Source organism: Micropterus salmoides, unplaced genomic scaffold, assembly GCF_014851395.1.
Source record: "Micropterus salmoides isolate LMB-PRFRI ecotype aquatic unplaced genomic scaffold, ASM1485139v1 Ms_hic_scaffold_11, whole genome shotgun sequence".
Lineage (NCBI taxonomy): Eukaryota > Metazoa > Chordata > Actinopteri > Centrarchiformes > Centrarchidae > Micropterus > Micropterus salmoides.
Window position 1 is genome coordinate 13377965 of NW_024040152.1, and position 21704 is coordinate 13399668.

Here is a 21704-nt window from a genome sequence, read left to right on the forward strand (position 1 = left end):
TCACTTCTTGTGAACCTGAGAATAAAGTTGTGTGCCATTAGCATAAGGTTGAGGAGCTGGACTCTTCATCCGCTGCAAGTGGACATCATAGGAAGGGGGAGAAGATGCTGCAGGAGGATTGTTGTTCACGCTGACCTGAGCGTATTCTGATGTCTTATTCTGTAATCCCAGCTGGACTGTCCCACCATCTTTGTTATGAAACCTGATATCTGCATAGTTCAGCTCCTAGAAACAAAAATGAGGGGAGTGAGAAAGATATTAAATCTCTTTTTGATTCAAAGTTAAGAGAATCTGATCATCTCTAAAATCTAACATTTACAGTTATGTGACATTAGATAAAATATCAACAAATATCAGATTAATATTGCCAAAACAAGAATAGCCTTAAACAAGAGAGGCTATATCATATATGTTATGTTTTAGACACATATACACTTCAACTCCACTGGGTCAAGTGAATATCCTCTTCCTGGTTCAAAGTCTGATGCTGAGCACTGTGGTAAACACAGGTCCTGGATGAGTGCAAGAGGAATCCTCTTTCAATCAATCTAATCAAACCTGATCGTAAACTGGCCATTCTTATATTAAAGCACACTTTACAAATAATCTTTTCTCAGCATCCTGTATTTTCATTAGCTCATGCGATGTTGTATTTTGTGCAGATTCACATGCTACTTACTATTGTATTATTCTTGAGTATTACCCATTTCTTACTACTATTACAACTTCTACTGTTTATAATGAAGAAAGGTGAGTGCAAACTGCTGAATTGTTTGGCATTTAATAATTCTAACACTGAACAAAGGCATAATTTGTACTGTATCACATTGTGCTCTATATGTAATAAAATCATTAATTAAATATAAGCTGATTTATTTATCTCTTTGGATCCTCGAGTTATTGTTTACTCATGTATATAAACATAACTCCAAATGTTACTCCCCTCGAGTTTTAATAAAGGCTCAAGTCATTCCTGGGTTTTCACGGGCACATTTATTCGATGACGGGAATGTCTTTACATGTTCACTTGCATCTCCAAATTGCCGTCAGAACTGGTATATAAATAAAACACAGAAAATCGTAAATTAACCTTAAATTCTTGACATACTTGCAAACAATACTAAAACAGAATCACATAGAAACTAAGAAATAAAGTATACATTTATGCCATGTAAAATAATTGGCTTGTTACAAACACAGTCACGTAACACAAATAAATGACAAAGAAAGAGAAAATATATACCTCATTGGCCACATGAACCCGAGAGGGTAAACTTAGGTCATTAGTCTTCAATCCACGACGACAAAACTTATGGATAATCTTAACAATCTTCCATGGCTCTTGAGAAAACGGCAGCACGTTTCTCTCATCTAGATCTTAGCGAGTGTACCCAATACAGCGTCCCTGTAGCAACAAATTATCATTTCCGCACAGAACAAAAAAACAAGTTCCACCCTTTTTCTCACAGTTTTAACAAAAGAAATAATCATGAAATTATTATTTATTGACCATGAAATATTTCAATCATATGATTTTTAACCTCAGATATATTTATATTTTAATTGTGAACTATATTTAACAGAAATGCATGAGTTGCCTTTGATTGCAGCTACACTCCCACCAAATCACTTGTGATTTCAACCAATGAACTATGTGTGAGTGATTATTGTAAGTTAAAGTTATGTTAGTCAGCTTCAAGTAATGTCACTGTCTTGTGGATAGGTCTCTCCAGATAGACTGGTTTGCTGAGTCTTTTTCCTTGGTCATCTAATGATGAGTTGCTGATCACTAACTGGACCTTTCGCACACATCCATCTTCAGCTGGATACACAGTGGTGACTTTAGCCAGCTTCCATTCATTTCTGGGTGCTGTATCGTCTTGTACAATTACTATATCATTGACTTTCGCATTTCTCTTTGTCTTGTGCCATTTCTGTCTTTGTTGTAAACTCAAAAGGTACTCCTTTTTCCATCTGTGCCAAAATTCATTGGCAAGGTATTGGACTCTACGCCATCTCTTGCGGAGATAGGAGTCTTCCTTTACGAAGTTTCCAGGTGGAGGCAAGATTATTGAAGACTTCATTGTCAGAAGTAAGTTGGGCGAAAGAGGCTGAGGACCTGTAGGGTCACTGAGTAAGTGTGCGGTCATAGGTCGGCTGTTTATGATTGCCATCACTTCATACAGATAGGTCCGTAATGATGAACTGTCGAGTGTTCGAGATGACTGATCCAGGATGGATGTTAACACACTTCTGATCGTCCGGATCTGCCTTTCCCAAACTCCGCCCATATGGCTAGCAGAGGGAGGATTCATGACAAACTCACATCCTAATTTTTTAAGGCATTCTTGATCCATTTCCTTTACTGCTTCCAGGAATTCACGCCTCGCTCCAACAAAATTGGTACCCTGATCTGATTGGAGTTGGCGAACGTTTCCACGTAGGGCAATGAAGGCACGAAGTGAGTTGATGAATGCATCGGTTGACAGATCATCAAGTAACTATGTGCACTGCACGAGAGCACATGCATGTGAACAATAGTCCATAACGTTTCAGCTCTTTTCGACCTTCTTTGATATAAAATGGACCGAAACAATCCATCCCGCAATACGTGAAGGGAGGAGTTGTCTCCATTCTCTCACGTGGCAGATCTGCCATTCTCTGTTCTTCAGTGTGCCGCCTAAACTTTCTGCACTTGACGCAGTGGTAGATGACTGATGACACAGCTTGACTACATCTGAGGATCCATATGCCATTTGATCTCAACTCGTTTATGGTCATGCCACGCCCCTGATGTTGCACTTGCCTGTGATAGTGATCAATCAGTAACCTTGTTATGTGGTTGGTTTTCGGTAATATGACTGGATGTTTGATGTGTGGATGCATGGCAGCATGTTCTAATCTACCTCCCACTCTAAGGATGCCCCTTTGGCTTAAGAAGGGATTGAGTCGGTACAACCTGCTGGATTTGTCTTTGGTCATCTCCTTTTGTGACTTAAGATCATTGATTTCTTTGGAGAAGACTTCCCTTTGTACAATGAGCATGATGGTAAGCTCCGCATCCTGTCTTTCCTCGAGACTTGTGGCTTCATTGGTTCTCTGTATTGTGCCCTTAAACTCCTTGAGAAATCTTTGAAGTCTGGCGATTGCTTTCACTAGTCTTGTCCAACTTGAAAACTTAAGAAAGCGATTAGAGAGCAAATCTGTTGTTGTTGAGGTCTGGTGCACAATGACCCTGCGGACTTCTGGATCTTTGGCATCAAGTTCTCTCACCTTAACCTCACCGCTTGGAAGCTCTTCCTGCCAGAGAAGCTCTGGACCACTAAACCAATTGGAAGCAATGAACTCTTTTGCCTTAAGCCCTCGTGACACATGAACAGTCATGAACATCGTTCAATCTTGACATTGGCTAAGTCCTGTAGATCCAATAACCAGGACTCCCACCGTGACCTTAGCTCATCTGACAGTGGCTCATCCCAGTCGATCTTCTCACGACACATCTGTACAAGTATTTGTTTCCCAAGTAGGACGAAAGGCGCCACAAAGCCAAGTGGATCGAAGATCGAGGCTACTGTGGACATAACTCCTCTTCTAGAGAGAGGGTGCTCATTCACAACTACTCGAAACTGGAAATGGTCTGAAGCGACACACCATTTGACGCCTAGAGCTCTCTCAATCTGTTGTTCGCCAAGAGCTAGGTCTTGTTTCATTACTGTCTCTGCGCAGTCTTCCTTTGGGAGGGATGCTAATACTTGTTGGTTGTTTGATATGAACTTATGAAGTCGCAACTTGCCTGTATTGCAGAGTTGTCTTGCTTCGTTTACCAACTGGATAGCCTCTTCTTCTGTGTGGACACTTATTAGGCCATCATCCACATAGAAGTTTCTCTCAATGAAACGAATTGTGGCTTCACTGAAAGAACCTTGCCCTTGAGCTGCGATATACTTGAGGCCGTAGTTTGCGCAGCCGGGTGAGGAAGCGGCTCCAAACAGATGGACACACATACGGTAGACAGAGGGGTTGGAGTAGAAGTCTCCATTGTCCCACCACAGAAAGCGGAAGTAGTCTTGATCTTCTGGTTTGACATGGAATTGGTGAAACATGCGTTCTATGTCGCACATCACCGCTACTTGACCCTTACGAAACCGGCATAGAACACCAACCAGGGTGTTGGTCAACTCAGGCCCGGTGAGTAGAAAGTCATTTAAAGACACACCTTCGTACCTTGCAGAGCAATCGAGCACGACTCTTATTTTTCCAGGTTTCTGAGGGTGATAAACCCCATGATGAGGGATGTACCAGGAGGGGCTTTTGTCCAGTTCGTCAGGTGGAACCCTTTCCGCATCTCCACGTGTTATTGTTTCATTCATGAATGTTGTGTAGTCTTTGTGGTATTGCGTGTCTTTCTCAAATCTTTTCTTTAGACATTTGAGTCTGTGTTCGGCACAGATTTTATTAGCTGGCAGATTTGGTCTGTCCTTCTTAAAGGGTAAGGGCAACTCACAGTGGCCATTCGCTTTCATTTTCACTCCTTCCTCCATTATGGCAATGAAACGTAAATCCTCTTGGGAGAAGTGAGAGTCCTCCACGCGGCGTTCATTGAAATCGGACTCCATTACCTTTATCACATCTAGTGGTGTGACTAGCTCTTTGACTTGTGTACGACAGACGTACATGACTTCGTTTGGTAAGGGGTTTGATGACTGAACAGAAGGTGTCACTTCCTTGACTATGACTCTGTGGCTGCTTCCTATAGCATCACCATAGTCCACACAGGGATCAGTACCGCCAACTATAGTCCAGCCAAGGTCTGTTCTTTGAGCGAATGGTTCATTGTCCTTTCCTGACACCACTTCTCTGGGTAACAGAGCTTGCGAACAGTTGTACCCTATAAGCAGGCCGACATCGCACTCTATCATGGGAGGGATCTCTTCAGCAAGGTTCTCTAGGTGAGGCCATGCTCTTGCTGTCTTAGGTGTGGGAAGATGACTTAGGTTGGCAGGGATAAAGTCTCTGGTGAATGTAGTTGGGAGAGGGATTCTTTAGATGTGTAGAAGCCTCTGACTTGTAGCCCAAATAGCTTTTGACTTGTAATGACTGTGTCCCTGGATGACAGTGTGGAAAGTTTCAACTGCACTTGTTTCCTTTCTGTGACTAAAACGTCTGCCTTTTCTTGAAGAACGAAAGTGGTGTCGCTCTGACTGTCCAGAAGGGCATAGACAAGAATCTCGTGTTCTGGATCGCTTGTTGTGGACAACCAAACTGGAACGATTGTGGATGTGAGATCACTGTTAGTGTTTTGGACGACACGGTTGGATATTGCCTTGTTTGATGTTTCTGAACTTGGTTGTTTGGTTTCCCTTGTGTCCTTTTGTTCCTTGTCAGCATCCTTTGTCCTTTGACTTCCCTGTCACGTTCCTGATGTAAGCATGTTGGATGTTTCCCTTTGCATGTATTACAAACACTTCTCCTTTCACATTTTTTTGAATGGTGACCAGGGTTGAGACATCCAAAGCACAAGCCCTTTGTTTGTACAAACTTGACTCGATCAGCAATTGACTTGTCCATGAACTTTCGGCAGACATGAATTCCATGGTTTGGTCTTTCACAAAAGACACACATCTTAGTGTCTGATTTCTCTTCAGAACTGCTTGCTAACACCTTTGCGCCAACACTTAGAATCTTTGAGGTCTTTGTTTTGTCAAAGTCACTTGCCTTTAGTGCATGAAGCGATGTGATTGGATTGCACACTATCTTCGCCTCTCTTGTAACAAAGTCAACAAAGTTGCTGAATGTTGGAAATGACCCACTTTGTTCTTGTATGTCAATGACCTTTCTATTCCACCTCGCCGTTAACCAATCAGGAAGCTTGCTGAGCATTTTCTGATTTTCGCTGCAGTCATTGAGAACTTCAAGATTCCTAATCTGGAACATTGCTGCTTCACAGCCTCTGAGAAAGTCTGAGAACTCTTGTAGTTCAGCACTGTCCTTTGGTCCTATCCTTGGCCATGATGTGAGCTTATCCCTGAAGGCTTTGGCGATTACAAATGAGCTTCCATACCTTTCCACCAGAATGTTCCATGCTGCAAGATACGCTGTGTCCGTTCCTAACAGGAAATAGCTCTCAATTGCTTTTCTTGCTGACCCACCAACATATTTCCGGAGGTAGTAAAGCTTTTCATTTACTGGGATGTTCTTCCTGTCTATCAGGGTTTCAAAGGACATTTTCCAATCCTTATACTTGAGTGGGTCTCCAATGAAGACTGAAGGTTCTGGCACTGGTAAACGGCTTATGTTAATTGACTCTGCTAACGCTCTGGCTAATGCAGTAGTGTTGTCTTCTTGTGTAGCATTGGTTGCACGTTGCTTGCTTGTGGTCTCTTGTGGCACAGTGCGTTGTTGCGGGTGAAATTCAGGTAAACTAACCAGGTAAGGTGCGGCTTCTTCCGGCCTGGACTTACGGTGTAGAAGGTCTGATATTTCTTCATCCGAAGTTGATTCTTGCTCGTAGACTTTCAGACGTGCTTTGGCGGCTTTCATTTTCTTGACAGTTTCTAAGCGTTCTATCTGCCTTCGCTTTTCTTCTAATGCCTTTTGTTTTTCAGCATTTTCTGCTTCTTGTTGTGCAAGTCTTTTTCTGTTCTCAGCTTCAAGATTTTCAAGTTCCCTTTGCTCACGCTCCATTTCTTGCATCACTTTCAAGGTAGCTTCAGTTGCAGCCAGTTCTGCTGCTGCTTCTTGTTTCTTTGCAGATGAATTACTCGAATGGCTTGAACGTGTGATTTCACTACCTGTACGTTTGGACCTGTGAGATGCTGAAGATTGGAACACTGAGCTAGCCTCACTACAGTGAGTTGACCTTTTAGCTGGGTATTTACCACATTCCTCTTCTTTAAGAATCTCTGATGCATGTTCTATTATCCTTACAGAAACAGCATGACATGTGTCTATTCGACGACGAGTGTCACTGTCAGGAGTGTTGTGACTGCGCAACTCGTGATAGGTTTGCTTTACTTCTCCTGCAGCATTTTGGACGCTTACAATCCTGTAAGCTTGCAGTGCTAGAGTGCTCTCTTAGCTTGTTTGGCAATAGCTTTCCATTTGTCATAATTAGTCTTAAAGCGACACTGAAGCTTATTCACTCTTTCTTCGTGTAGAGCTTGGCCCTTTTCAGTAAGCTTTCTGTTTCTTTGGCTTTTTCTCAAAGCATCTTCTTCAACTACTTGACTTGTATTTACCTCTTGCATTGGGTTTGAGTCTACTGTTTCGTCATCAGGGCTTGCTTGATCCTGCAATTTTACAGCTTCACTTCCTTGGACTTCAGGCTCAGCCATTTCACTACTTGAGCTAATGTATGTGTATTGACTTAAATTCAGATTACTTGTGAGTTTGTAAAATTACCTAGATTATTTTAAGGCACTATTGGTATAATACTCTTAACCTGTAAATATGAACTCTGTTAGAATTAACTTAAAAAATGTGTGTGAACACCTTAATGCAAATAATAAACTGTTTTCACCTTGTATGAAAATAAAGAAAATGACCTTCAATGCCAAAGAAAAACAATATGACTTAACTATGACTTAAAATGCCTTAGTGCACCTTTAACTTAGTAATATAGTGATTAGAATGTGCAATTCGTATAAATCACCTTACAAAGAAATAAACACAAATTAAACTTAATCTTAATTGCAGACACATACACTTCAGCCCCTTTTAGCACTTTAGAGTCCCTTGAAAGTTAGCAGAATTAAACTACTTCATAGCATTTAACTTGTTTAAATGTGTTACTTATTTGTAGCTTGATCCCACGACACTTCTGGACTCCGGTTGCCACTTGTCGGGTTTCCGTTCATGCAGTCCGTGTTGTTTTGAAGCTCGTGAGCGTAGTCTTTGATGCTCGTGAGCGTAGTTAACGATGTAACGAGCTGCTCGTTTATGGCTCCGTCGCAACAGGCACCGCTCTCTTCTCCTCCAACCCGAAGCAGGCTGAATTCTGACTGTTACTCCCCTCGAGTTTTAATAAAGGCTCAAGTCATTCCTGGGTTTTCACGGGCACATTTATTCGATGACGGGAATGTCTTTACATGTTCACTTGCATCTCCAAATTGCCGTCAGAACTGGTATATAAATAAAACACAGAAAATCGTAAATTAACCTTAAATTCTTGACATACTTGCAAACAATACTAAAACAGAATCACATAGAAACTAAGAAATAAAGTATACATTTATGCCATGTAAAATAATTGGCTTGTTACAAACACAGTCACGTAACACAAATAAATGACAAAGAAAGAGAAAATATATACCTCATTGGCCACATGAACCCGAGAGGGTAAACTTAGGTCATTAGTCTTCAATCCACGACGACAAAACTTATGGATAATCTTAACAATCTTCCATGGCTCTTGAGAAAACGGCAGCACGTTTCTCTCATCTAGATCTTAGCGAGTGTACCCAATACAGCGTCCCTGTAGCAACAAATTATCATTTCCGCACGGAACAAAAAACAAGTTCCACCCTTTTTCTCACAGTTTTAACAAAAGAAATAATCATGAAATTATTATTTATTGACCATGAAATATTTCAATCATATGATTTTTAACCTCAGATATATTTATATTTTAATTGTGAACTATATTTAACAGAAATGCATGAGTTGCCTTTGATTGCAGCTACACCAAAGATGATAAATCAGTCATTACTGGAAATTACATGTAATTTAATTTCATGTAAAAACATACATGTAAGCGGTTATATGCAATTTGCAATGGAACATGGGCATAAATTTTGAACTGAGAATCATGTAGGCATTCCCAGATTAACTGAGTAGCTTGATTTCTCTGAGTCATCTGGTTTCTCAATTGTACACACTGATGACTTTTACCTGACTTCCTGAGAATGCTGAGTTGTTCTCGCCTTCAGCTCCTTCAAAACACAAGAAATAATAAACACTTAGATAACAACATTATGTGTACTTAGTAACCAGGTAAGCACTTTACGTAAGCTGCTTTTGATTACGTCAAGTCAATTTTGATGATCATAATTGTGTGTTGTTGGGAGAAACAGTAAAAATATTATGCAATTTCAGAAGCTAAAAAAACCCTCTCTTTTACACTGTTGCTCCTGGTTCAGCAAAAAGAAAGGTAAGACAGGTCTAGCTCAGAGTAATTTAGCTGTCCCCATAAGTGTTTTCTCACATTCTAGCTTAACTGAATACATAAGCACAATTTCTAAAAAAATTAAACAGGGCTGTGTAGCCTGCAGTACTGTAAGGATGAAAACTGATGAAAATATTAGTTTTGGACAAGAGAGTCAGAGTCAAAGGTAAAGTCAGGCTTAGGACTATATAGACAATATACATATTTTGAGATAAGCAAAAGCATCCTAACACTCCCTCCCACCCTGCAGCAATCTCTGTGTTATGACTAAAACGGAATTAATTGATTCTTAATAATTAAAAAATGGCTTCCTGGTTCTATCTTAAAGCTTTTTCCCACTTACTTTTTTCGATAAATGTAGTACCCTCCACCAGCACCTGCTCCACAGATGACTAAACATGCAATTACTATTCCAGCGATGCAACCAGCCGAAAAAGGTGATGTTTTGACAGCTAAAATAAAAAAAGGGGACAAGAACATGATTTTACACCATTCTGTAGACAGGAACTATCGTGGATACAAAGCATACAATAATTTCTCCCTTTCTGTAATTTCACAGTGCATCACTTATGAATATCTATTTTTTCATTTTAAGAGTATGCCTTAACGTCTCCTTTAGCTGGAGAACATTATTGTTTGGCAGAAAGGCTGATTTTGCTTTAGTAAACATGCTATCACATTTATGCTTTGCTTAAACGGGAACTCTTTGTGTCCCTATTGTGACTTCAGATGAAGGTGCATAAAAACAGATAAATTGCCTTAAGTGATGTCACCTGAGTCAGGGGGGACTTAATAAGACTTTATGCATGAGTCTGGGGATGTGGTGTTAAAAGGGCTTACTAGACCTCTGCACCCTGCTCCCCACCTCTGCTTGAGGCTACTCTTAGTGACAATAGGAACTAGCATAAAAAATCCAAATATCTGACCAAAATTTGGACAGTTGAGTTGCACTTTGGGTGATTTTGTGTGGTTTTCATACTGTTTTTTGAATTGTCCTTCAAGAGTTCCACAATGTTAAACTGCAGAAGTGAAATGCAACATTTTTTTGTAATCTTTTAAAGGTGGACGAAGCGATTCTAATCCAACAAAATGACAAATGCCATGATATAGAGTGAACAACCACACATCAAGTTTTGTAACTAATGTTAGCAAACTGTTGCTACAGTTGCTGCTACAACGCTAACATGCAGAAAGGACAAGACAGTCCCAGAGTCAGCAAAACAGCTTCAAACAGCAATACTCACATATTTCCTGCTATTAAACACCCCAACAGAAGCAGCCAGTCACAAATCATGGCTAAATTGGATGGAATAGTGTTGTGTGGTTGGGTGACGGCCACTTTATTTGTTTCCTGTTTACAGATCCAGGGCTGAGTTCAAACACTGTTTTGTTTTTCGGCGCACGCACATAAAAAACAGCTAGCAGACTGTGAGGAGATATTTGCTGAATTTGACAAAAAGACGTGTATTGGATTAAAATTGCTCACCCCACCTTTAATGCCAATAAAGTGGAGTTTTTCTAAAATAAATCTTACTCTTAATCTCATACTTACAAGCTACTCTTGATATCATCAGAAATATAACATTGTGGAATAAAGTGGTCAACATCCAAGAGCATCAACAAAAAGCAATCAACTCCATCTTATTACCTGTTACAGACAACTGGTGGACCGCTGATGATGATGTTCTTCCAGTTACATTATTCATTGCTTCACAGATGTAGTTGCCACTGTCAGAAAGTTCAGTGATGTCTTTAGCAAACACAGAAGAGTTGTGTATCTCAGTCCCATTCAGTGTCCAGGTGTAACTAGCAGATGGTGTGGACTCAGCAGAGCAGGTTAATGTTAAGTTCTGTTCAATATAGATCTCATTTGGACCTGTGATTTGAACATTTTCTGGTCCATCTGAAAAAAACATAGTTGTAAAGTTCTTACAGCAGCACAAATAATAACTATGAAATAAAGAATATGAAACTTGTGTTACATGCTGACAAACCAAAACCAGTCGCACACAGTTATTTATGGCAGTCATCATTTTGAACAGTAAATGTACATTGTACAGTGTGTTACCTACAGTTAACAACCACGGTGTATGTAGCTTCCTCAGTGTTGATTGGGTTGCTGATTTTACAGGAATATTCTCCACTGTCTTTTTTATTCAGACTGATAAAAGACAGCACTCTGTTGTTATCGTGAAGTATCATGTTGTCAGTCATAGTCAGATTTGAGCCGTCCTTCACCCACTTTCTGTTAAAGACAGTGCCAGCTGCGTCACAGGTTAGGTTGACAGAGCTCCCCTCAATCGGCATGTTTGTTGATGATTTGACAGAAGCACCTGATATTCTCTCTGTTGAGCAAAACATCACAGAATTTGTGTGAAAACAGGAACAACTGACTGTGTTACTATGGGGTTGATTGGGTGAGTAAATAAATATAATATCATTGTGAAGGAGTAAACATTACAACTTCATCCTAAAAAATCATATCATATTCGTCATGTATTACATGACATGGCATTAAGTTCTTAGATAGATGATATTGTGTCAATTCCCACACTGAATAATGAAGAAGAACAAAAATCTTTAACAATTGAATTAAGTCGACAGTTGCAAGAGTCGTGATCTTTGCCAGGTAACATGCTCTCCATTTGTTCAAATGTTATTGTTTCAAAGATTTGACCACAAGTCTTAATAGAGCATGAAATCCTTAAACCTGAAATAAAGTTTTTTGCCTCTTGGAATAAGTGGAAACAAGCTGTAAAGACAACATTGACACATAGTTATTGTTGATAAGTTGATACAACTTTCTTTGGATACCAGTGACCTGGATGACTGAGAACCTTCACAGACATACAGCAAACTTGTTAGTAAACAGTTGCCTATTTTTTAGGTTACACATTTAAGAAGATAGATGAGTAACTTGTATCACATCATCGTAGCATGTAATCTTCTGCTGTTGACGTCATTTCCACATTTCAAAAAACCCTAACTGTTCTAATTAGATGTGAAGTGCTTTGTGACTTTTACCGACCTGTAAGAATAAATGAACAAGGATGAGTTGGCTGGCCCTCAGTGGATAAATAAGAAGAACCAGCTCAAGCCCATCGCTTTAGGGGCCTACACTGGGTTCTCTCCTAAGTTCTCTCCTAGGTTAGGGTGCAAAGTCGAGGCTTAGTAACTACTAGTTAGTTAGTTTGTAACAAAATTAGCTACTAAAATTGGTTGCACCACAATTACTTGGGGCAGAACCTAACTAGTTTTGATGTAAAGTCATAACTATTGCGAGTGGCCAATCAGAGATCCTAGATTCCATCGTTATAGTTTTGTGCACATTAGCTTTCTTGCTGGTATGAGCCACATGGCATCATAGCACATCGTAATAATTTGATTATCAATAAATAAGGGCTCTGCTGGATTGCAGTGTTGCATAATTGTATGCAATTTATAAAAAAATGATGCTGTGTGGCAGAAAAACTGCAGTTTAACAATTGTTGAGCTTTATTCTGTGACATTTAATGATTTACACCTACCCTGGGCTATGTGTAACTATCTAGTTGTTACTTTCAGAGTACAGTTGTAACTTATTAATTTAAGAAATGCATAAATAATGAACCAAGCGGTATCCATCACCTTGATAATGACCCCACAGAGGTTAAATGGCTGGGATTCCCTGCTAGTCAGTCAGAACTGAAGAAGCAAAACGTATTCAACCAAGTCCATTGGATTTTAACTTTCCTTGGATTACACAAATAATGTTTTTCTTGTCTTTTGTTATTTAAGATGAAGGTAATCTGATCTGAGAGCACACTTTGCCAAACACAAATTATTTGGCGTTAAAGTTGGGGTATGTGATTCTAATCCGATACACGTCTTTTTGTCAAATACAATAAATAGCTCCTCAAGGTCCATAGCTGTCCGTTTAGTGTGTGTGCGCAAAAAAAACACAGCCTTGGCTCTGTAAATGGGAAATGTTTACAACTAACTACATTATCTATATTATGCATTTTAGCTTTGCAGCAGCAACTGTGGCGTAAGTTTGCTAACCCACAACTATAGCTACTTGCTGTGTCATCATTTGCTCCAAATCATGGTATTTGTTGTGATATTGGATATTTGTCCAGAATGGCAACCCCCACCTTTAACAGAATGCTAATTCCAGTACTATATCCAAATGCCACTACTGACAATAAAATGCTATCTTGTTGAATGTGCCACTACGGTAAAAACCTATTCATTTCAACTTACCCAGTACAGAGACAACTGATGGCTGAGAAGTTTGATATCTCATGGTTTTTTTGTTAAAGGCCTGGCAGCTGTAGTTACCACTGTGACTCATCTGAATGTTTATCAGTGTGAGCTCTGGTCCCGTATCAGACTGCAGGTCTCCATTCAGAAACCAGTTAAACAAGGCAGAGGGTCTGGAGACAGCTGAACAGGACAGACTGGTGTTTGATCCTTCCTCAAAGTATTCTTGTGTCGGAGATATTGTGAAATAAATATTTTCTGGGCCATCTACAGTGTGTGCCGAATGGGGAGTAAAAAGCGACAACAAAGTAGTAATGTTAGCAGCTTGAAGAAAATGCTACTTAACATGCAGCTTAGCTCAGTGCGAAGCCTCAGTACACCATCAAATGAAGATCAAAGATGTATCTATGCACATGTAGGTTAATAACTCACAGCTGATGGTGAGGTTTACAGGATCACTTGTGCCATTACTGAAAGGATTGAACACACGACACCTGAATGGTCCCTGGTCATAGCGGGTCACATTAACTATATTGAGAGTGGAGCCTCCATCAGTGAGCTGAACTCTGTCGCTGGCTGTAACCTCAGAGCTGCCGTTCAGCCAGAGGAAAGAGAGGGAGGATCCAGACGAGGAGCAGGACAAACTCATAGTACTGTTGAATTCCACCAAGTCTGTAGTGTTTGAGGTTACCACAACATTGGAAACACTTGCTGTGGGTGAAAAACACAGTGGTTTTATACTTGCCAGCTTTCTTGCCTAAAACAGGGGACAATGTTCAGTAGAGGGTAGCAACATAGAGCATGGGAATGAGTCCCATTTTAAGATACTATAATGAGTAATAAGGGGTGTTCAAGGTTTGTATTTGAGTTGGACATGTAGTCATGAGAATGTGGACTTGAGACTTTACATGGACTTAACATTAAAATCCTACAGCAAAAATGCAGAAATAAGACAAGGGAACACGTGTTTTGCTTTTCATAGTGCGGCTGAATTAATATAATAAATTGTTTAAATTGTTTTTTCTACATATTCGGTGTTTTTTTGAAGATAATATTTGCATCACTGCAGCCACCTGACTCATAGCATACATTACTTCTGTTATGGCTCCACCGTTTATTTACTGGTGATGAGCAGGATGAGCTTAGCTGTCCAACCCATTTTGCCTGTTTGATCATTATATCTTAATGCTTTATCAGTGTTAGCTTATCTAACAGGTTTATCTTGCATAATTAGACACAACTACATTCACTTTTATATGCAAAAGTTAACTGTTAGCCCACCAATCAGACTGTATGGCAATGTCATTATCAGTCACTCCAAAAACAACTGAGATGTGAAAGGCAATATAATCTGTCACCAGACTAGATTACTGCAAAGATATTACAGTTACCGAAAATAATGTGCATTTAAAGAGGTGGTATTATGCTCATTTTCAGGTTCAAAATCTTATTTAGGTTTTGTACCAGAACAGGTTTACATAGTTAAATTTTTTTTAAAACATGTATTTTTGTCATACTTTGTGATTGTCATACATGTTTGGGAAACATTATGTTTAAATACAATAATTGGGATTCATGTTGATGAAAATGGGTGGGCAGGAGGGTGAGTGTGAGCAAGCATTCTCAATGTGACAACCCTGTCCATTATTTGGTGACTGTTAGGCTACCCTATCTGCCTTTTTTGCTATCTTGGTTATGGAGTAATAATTCACCGTGTTGTCCACCTTTAGATGACCTGCAGGGTGTATGACTAGCTGCTTGGCAAGCTTTATATGAGGCACACTTTACGCTAGACTACAAACTGCTGTTTTCAGGCAGTTCAGAGCAGTGTTTTCTGTGAGAGTGGGTACTCCCTTTGGGCTGGACTTTGGGCTTTTTCACTTTGCAAACCTGTTACTTGCACAAAAAAGCTATATAGCTCAATAAAGGAGAGGGAAAAAGCCAAAAAGCATAATACTACTTCTTTAAATAGTGATTGTTTTAACTATGATTGTCCTCAAGTTGCGTAGTAGTTATATTTTCTTGCAACAACCGTTCCTGTGCTACTGATCTTGAGTGCAAACAAATGTTTGTACTGTTTCTGTTTGTGCCACAAATGTTAGTACATCCTTTTGTATATTTAAGAAAGTTTTGCCTGATACAATTACTAGTACATCCCCAAATCCCGTCATTAAAATCCACATTTCTTTGTACAAAACTTTGTATTCAAACTTACCCAGTACAAAAACAACTGAAAGCTGAGATGTTTCATATCTGTCCGTTTTGTTGTTAAAGGCCCGACAGCTGTAGTTTCCACTCTGACTCTCCTGAATGTTCATCAGTCTGAGCTCTGGTCCAGTATCAGAAAGCAGGTCTGCATTCAGAAACCAGTTAAAGTGGGCAGCAGGTCTGGAATCAGCTGAGCAGGACAGGATGATGTTTGAACCTACCTCATAATATTTTGTGTTGGAGAAAGCTTCAAATTAATATTTTCTGGGCCATCTGAATTCCGGGATAAAAACAGAAAACAAATCACCAAAATGTAATGAAAAATAAAAAGGCATTCAGCTTTAGCTCGCTGTGCGGTATTCTAAGTGATTATTATGAGCAAGAAAAGAAACAGCTGTACAGTGTATTGTAACTGAACAGCCCTGCATTAAACACTTCCTATATGAAAATGACTGTATAAAGACTTAGTTGACACTGTGCTTTAGTTTGCAGTTGAACTGGATTCTGTTAGGTTGAAAATCGTATTGCTAATAAGTTGTCCAAACCATGACAGAACAAAGAAATAAACAAAAAAAAGCCACTCTTTACTAAGCTGTGACAATAATCTAAACTATCTCTGATGTTTGTGTACAGATGTTGTCAGATAAAGTACTGTCACGTGGGTTAGCAACTTACAGCTGATGGTTAGGTTTACAGGATCACTGGTGCCATTACTGACAGGATTGAACACACGACACCTGAATGGGCCCTGGTCATAGCGGGTCACATTAACTATAGTGAGAGTGGAGCCTCCATCAGTGAGCTGAACTCTGTCGCTGGCTGTAACCTCAGAGCTGCCGTTCAGCCAGAGGAAAGAGAGAGGGATCCAGAGGAGGAGCAGGACAGACGGACAGAGCTGCTGAACTCCACCAAGTCTGTGCTGCTGGCATTTACTATTACATTAAAAACTGTCTCTGTGGGTGATAAACAAATAGTTTTGACTCATATCATAATATTTGTCAAAATAACTTTCAGCCCAAGCCAGAACTGTTGTAAAACCCCATCACTCATCGGAAGTTTAATCAGAAATTTGGTTTTACGGGTTGTTTATAATAATATAATAATAATAGAAGTATTGCTATTTGTTTTTATCTTAGTATTGTGTAATTATTATTATGTTGTTAAGTTATAACATAATTATAGATCTTATTTGAAATCAATGAACACCTAAACACAATTATGTGAACAGAAAAATATTTATTTCTCAATTGCTATAATCTCCACTCAGCACTGAAAGAGACGCAATATGAAACATTTGCTCACCATGTACAGACAGTCTGGTGGTTCCATGCTTTTGTACTTCTCCCTGTGGTGTAACGGTAACTCTGTATTCTCCACTGTCATTAAGAGTCAGATTCCTGAGTTCCAGAGATGCAGTAGATGTGAAATAGGTGATCCTGCCTTCATACTCTGGTAGAGTTATGTTTTCAACATTTGAAGTGATTATGTTTCTGTCACCAAAGTTCCAGGCCGCTGTTATAAAGGGTTTTTCTGCTGGAATCAGTGTTGTGGTGAACATCACCATCCTTTAAAACACAGTTACAGGTCCGAGAATAACTCCAATAGTTTCAACAATGTCCTTGATCACAAAAACAGTGAAGCAGAGTGGCAGCTGAGTTGAGAGCTTCACATGAATTGGACTTGACCTAAATAGCCTAAACAGTTGTCATCTTTTTCGATATATGTGACTGCGGATGTATATGTTTTGAAAAGTAACAATAAATTATAACGTGAAGGTTGTTCAATCATAACCATTTGAAGCAGATTACATTTTGGCCCAGGATCTTTCCCACATTATGGAAATCAAGTCCAACAAAGTGGCCAAGTTACTAAGAGACCAGGGCCCGTATTTATCAAGCTTCTCAGAATTACTTATAAGAACACTGCTAATAACTGACTTAAAAGTGAAAAATTCTTGGCTCCATGTTTTGCTTAAAAGTTAGTTATCAAGCATCATAGTCCTAATTTGAGTGAAGTGTAGGACTAAATCTTAAGTGTCAGTCTTTGTACTGATTTACGACATTTTGCCGTGCCGCAAACAGGATTTTGGATGAGGATGTGGGCAAGGACCAATCACTGAATAGATTGCTTATTTAAGAATATTCTCATATAAATTCACATTTCACATTGTGAAACACACATTCAACAATAAATAATTTTCAAGAGAATACATTATGATATTCATATGAGCGCCATCAAATGCGCCTACTACTCATGTGAAGCCGGCTATTTGCACGTTTGCTTCTGTCGGATTACTGGGGGTGTTGTTGAGAAGTCGATGAAACGCGTGACAATGTGTGGAACTGTAGCCTAAGTACTATAATTGTTTCCATGACTATTCGGCTTATTGATGGTTGTGGCCAAAATCATCAGCATTGCTGCGTTTGTCCTGTGGCAAAGAAACGAAGTGTCATCACTTCCTTGCTTTTATTCCTAAGTTTAGAAGTAGGAGTAAATTTCATGAATTCTCAGCACTTAAGACTAAAATGGCACTTTGAGAAGCTTGATAAATACGGCCCAGGTCAATCAGAACATACAAACACAGTAAGCCTATGGTAAAGCACTTTAATATATCAAAATTTTCAATAATATGACTTTTAATAAAGCTATGTTTTAAATGTTGATTAAACCACAAGCAAGCACATTTTAAATCAATTCTCAGTTTTAGAAATTTGTGGTTAACGATACTCTGTGGACTTTTGCTGTTATTCATGCTGCTATTCAGTCACAAAATCATGACCAGCAGATCACAAGATCTTGTATTCTTGATCATTAGCTAAATTCCTTCCCAAAACACCTTTCAACTATTCAACTATTTTTAAAGTAGACAGCAAAGGACGTTAACACTCTTACCTGTAAAAGCCACAGAGACGATACAAAGTAAACGTAATATATCCATTGATCTATCTTTGAGAGACAGCTCAGGGAAGTTCAACCATCAAACTTTGACTGTCTTAATAAATATGAGCCTCCTGCAGCTGTAATTACAGGACGTGACAGTAAATGCAGAGCTACTTGTTGAGTTACAACCTGTCTGCATATTGAGATAAGCCCACTGAATCTGTAGTCATGACCTAAAACTGCAGGACGTCGCCCTCTTGTGGTGTGATTGTGTTTGCTTTGGTCTACTGATGGATAATGAAGAGACGTGATAATGTGATATTAATAACCCCACGGGCGAAAAAGATAAAACTTATTTAGTTAATAGGGCATATTTGGTTAGGCTATTTAACTTGCACTCAGGCAGTTCAAGACACAGTATGCTTTTAGCCCAAACTTGTACATAAATCCTTTAGCATAGTTATTAACCTGTAATATGCATGCAGCAAAGAAAATGCCCATATAATTTGACAGAAAGTTGGTGTTGATCTATCAGTTATTTGTAAAAGAGCTTAAAGTTTTAATAATATAAACAAAGCACGGTAATGTCCCACAGACAGGGTCAGGCATGGCAAACTCATGCTGTGCAGCCATGAACGTAGTTCTAACCCACAGAACATAATTTTAAAGGTTCTAGTGGAGATCCCAGCGTTTGAAAAGACACCAAATGTTATGAAATTATACACAGGGCATCTAGAATATTTGATTTGATAGGTGCAGCCATAAAAACATCTGCTTGGTTCTGAATATTCATTCTGTTCAGACATGACATATGGATGAAGAGCAAAAACTAATTGATACAAGTTTATTAAATATGATAAATCCCTTGAGATGAACCATCTCATTTCCTATTTTAAGAGTTAACAATAAACAACTGGGTGTTAAGGTAGTATCTGCCAGTATGCTTCATTCAATACATGAATAAATGTGTGACATGATGAAAAATCTGAATGTGAAGATTCAGTGTCATCCAGGACATAGCTATCCAAGGACAGTTCAAATCAAAGGGGTATCTATCACCTTGATAATGACCTCATATTTTAGTCTTGATTAAAGTGTGGACCGACCAACAGACAGGTCGACATTGCCCAGAACAAATCCATATAAGGCCACTCTAAATAAACCCCCTGAATGTTGAATCATGATTCAAAACATGGACCTTGTTTATCATTAGGTGACCATTCAGAGATGTGATGACAGGAAAATCCCCACCGCACAGTACTTCCTTGTGCGACCATCATATATTACAACAAAAATGATCCTGAAATCATCAAAAGAAAAGTGAGTGTGGTCCCTCTTTTCTCTTGTTATACTTGATGATACTGCAGATGAAATTGAAATAGCTGTGATAAACTTCATCATCCTGGGAGTCATCACAGGTGAGATCTTACCGCTTAAAACAGCAGATACAAGCATGTGTTTATTTACTTATTTCTCAAGATATAACCATTAATTATTGATGCTCAGCAGCATCCGTTTACACCTGCTCCCTGTTTTGGGATTTGGGAGATAGAATGATACTGCAAATGTTTGTTGTTTTTACACACAAGATGAAACAATCTTGTCATGCATATGCATAAACACATTAGTTAGGTCCATAGACTCTGTAGATGGAGATATCCCTGTTAGCTGGCAACTTGTTAGACAGTGACACTTAGCAAATCAAGCCACTTTCTGTGTGGAACTTATTTTCTTAACTCAGACAAGATATACAAAATAAACCATCATCAATTCAGTTAAAAATGTTCTTACTGGTAAATAATATATTTATAAACCAGAGTTGATTATTTAGCATCAGAAAGGTGCCTCTAGGTGACTTTCTTTCTCTGTAGGAGGAGAATTAGTTCTCCTCTTGTTGTGATCAGATTTTTTGATCAGTAGAAGAAACAAACTTTCCTCATATACGGGGTTGAAGAGGACACTAAATGTATCTGTGACATTTCAGCTACTTCAGGTGGTTAACAATTTGATGGTCACATTAACTTTATTCAGAGGTTTTGTTAAAAAAAATTTAAGCAACAACAAAGCTACAGAAAAGAGCCTTCTATGTGCATACCCAGAAGGACTGTACTAAACAGGATATCAGCTTCCTCCACGAGAAGAGATGATTGTTTTGTCTACTGCTGCTTTTGTTTTGAATAGTTATTAGAGCAATACTTAAATTATGATTCAAGCACATCATCACAGTGGCCAATTTTACAGTGTCCTCATTATCATCCTTCCCAGAGACCTGTAACTGTGTCTTTCAGGTTTAACCAAAGGAGCTGGTGTGTTGCCAGATGGTCCTCTGAATGCAGCTTTGGGAGGGACAGTGATGTTCAGCACAACACTGACTCCACCAGAAAAAACCTTTCTATTAGTGGTCTGGGCATTTATTGACTTACCTATGATCAAAATAATTACTTTAAATGGTGTAAACTTAACTTACAAAGGCAGGATCAAACTATTCACATATTCTGCATCTCTGTGACAGTAGAGAATACACTGTTTTCATTATACCACAGAAAGAAGGACGGATGGAAATAACGTATGGAAGCACCAGACTGGAAGTTCATGGTGAGCAAATATTTCAAGTTACATCTCTTTGAGTGCTGGATGGAGGAGATTAATCATAATTATTGAACAATAAATAAATATTTATCCATCCATCCATCGTCAACCGCTTATCCTGCATACAGGGTGCGGGTATATGGTCGATTTAGTTTGGTTGTTTTATCAATCTGTCAACACTAAAAAAAACAACTCAGGTAAAACATAATTCTCAGCTATTACAATACATAATTCCTATAATGGTAGGCAAAACAATAAAGACCTTATAGTATATTAAAGAAGCATGTAGGCTATCTACTAAACTCTCCAAGATTACCTACTGGAAGACACCTTGAGAACAATTTATAAAGTCCCTGTGACCAAGTAAATCCACATTATTTGTAACAAATGATTAAACTTTACAATGCCCTATAGCATGACCAGCTACAGTGTTATAGAATTTGCAAACAAAGCCTACATTCCTGTGGCGTTTTTTTTTGGGGGGGGGGGCAACAGGGGCACCCTGGAATACAGCCCTTGGTCCCCCCAAATGGCCCCCCCTCTGAACGAAAAGTCTACGGCAGTCCTAAGGAATTAGCAACCTCCATGTGGCCCAGCACATGATCTAATATAGCCTATATGA

The 21704-nt window shown here is 39.1% G+C and overlaps 1 pseudogene; it reads right to left on the reverse strand.

Moving 5' to 3' along the window:
- LOC119898272 lies at positions 1–17177 on the reverse strand (annotated as a pseudogene).
- Positions 17178–21704: the final 4527 nt, after the last annotated feature.